Source organism: Montipora capricornis, chromosome 12, assembly GCF_036669925.1.
Source record: "Montipora capricornis isolate CH-2021 chromosome 12, ASM3666992v2, whole genome shotgun sequence".
In the NCBI taxonomy this organism is placed as follows: domain Eukaryota; kingdom Metazoa; phylum Cnidaria; class Anthozoa; order Scleractinia; family Acroporidae; genus Montipora; species Montipora capricornis.
The window spans coordinates 36,692,438-36,694,272 of record NC_090894.1 but is presented as its reverse complement, the minus strand read 5'-3'; positions in this window follow the sequence as shown (position 1 = coordinate 36,694,272).

Here is a 1,835-nt window from a genome sequence, read left to right as displayed (position 1 = left end):
CAAGCATGCATATCAGCAGCTTCCTGTGAGCGAGGATTCCAAACAGTTTCTCACTATCAACACCAGTAAAGGACTCTACCAGTACAATCACCTTCCATTTGGTGTGGCAAGTGCTCCTGCCATATTCCAATCAACCATGGACACCATCCTCAAGGGTATCGACGGTGTGGTGTGTTACATCGATGACATATTGATTACAGGACGGAATGACCAAGAGCACCGAAATCGGCTAGAGGCCGTGTTGAGTAGGCTTGAGAGGTATGGAGTGCAACTCAGGTTGTCCAAGTGTAGTTTCCTGCAGGAAAAGGTCCAGTTCTTGGGTCATGTGATTGATGCTGAGGGGGTTCACCCATCACCTGAGAAGGTGCAGGCAGTTGTTGAAGCTCCGTCTCCTGCTAATGTTACAGAGCTACGGTCCTTCCTCGGAATGCTCCAGTACTATGGGAAATTTCTACCTAATCTGTCGACACTGCTGCACCCGCTCAACAACATTACACGACAGGATCCTGGAAGACCTTCATGCTGATTACCCAGGTGTTTGCCGTATGAAATCCTTGGCTAGGAGTTACCTGTGGTGGCCCAGTCTCGACAAGGCAATTGAGTCTGTCTTGCAAAATTGTACAGCGTGTCAGTCGACTCGGAAACAACCTGCTACTTCACCCCTGGTTCCATGGAAGTGGCCTGTTCGATTTTGGCAACGTGTGCACATGGATTGCACAGAGAAGGACGGTGTGTACTTCTTTGTGGTGGTAGACGCCCACTCGAAGTGGCCAGAGGTTTTCTCTACATCCTCTACCACCACCTATAAGAATATTAAATGTATTTAAGATGTCAGGAGTTCAAGTTGGTATGGTGTTTGTGTATTATTCAATGATGAAGTAATTCGTTGGAGGTTGCCATGGTAGTAACACGTCAGTACATGTTTAACGGCGGCATTTTGAGAGGCGGGTCATATCTACGCTGACCACTCATGCGAGTGAGAAAATTTTATCCCTTGACGTTTTGCGAATACGACATCACCTTACTTTCATTTGTTTTTCTCGCTGCAAAATACTGTTTTGTAATTAGGTTCTCCACTAAAATCCCATACCATTAGCGGTACAAGCCTGGTCTCGGGTCGTATGTGGGCTGAGTTTCAGTTGATCTCCATCTGACTCCTCTCCGGGTACTCCGGTTTTCCTCTCATCAAAACCGACTCTCAGTCAATTACACCCGGCTGCGGGCAGATACCCTTGATAGGGATAACCTCTGGTATCCGTCCCTTTCATTGAATTAAATGCATAAAGTTGCTATTATTATTATTATTATTATTATTATTATTATTATTATTATTGCCATTCGGTTATGGATTCGAAAGTACAGGGAGAAATCGAGAGACAGAAAACATCGTTGATGGAGAAACTCGTAAGCGTAATGGACAGAAAGTTGGACACAATGAAACGAGAATTCCAGAGCATTTCTGACTTCGCACATGAAGCACAAATGAGCCAAATTAAGCGTATGAAATTTACCGAGCCTCCGTCATTCAAGGGACACGAGCAACACTTAACACAACCATTTTTTGTGGTGGAGAGCGAGTATGACCATAGGCAGCCCAAGTTCGCGTCACTAGAGAGCGTGTAATAATTAATTACTAGTGGGAAGATGACCTTTGAGTGCATCCGTTGAGAATTTAAACGCGTTATAAGACTTTGTATGGGAAATAAAATACTGTCGATTATGAAGCCTAAAAAAACGCTCAATTTAACGTTGATTCAATAAAATGAATAAAACTGACTCACCTCTGGTGTATTCTTGTGCGTTTTGGTGCTTACGTGTATTTTACCGTTTCGGGA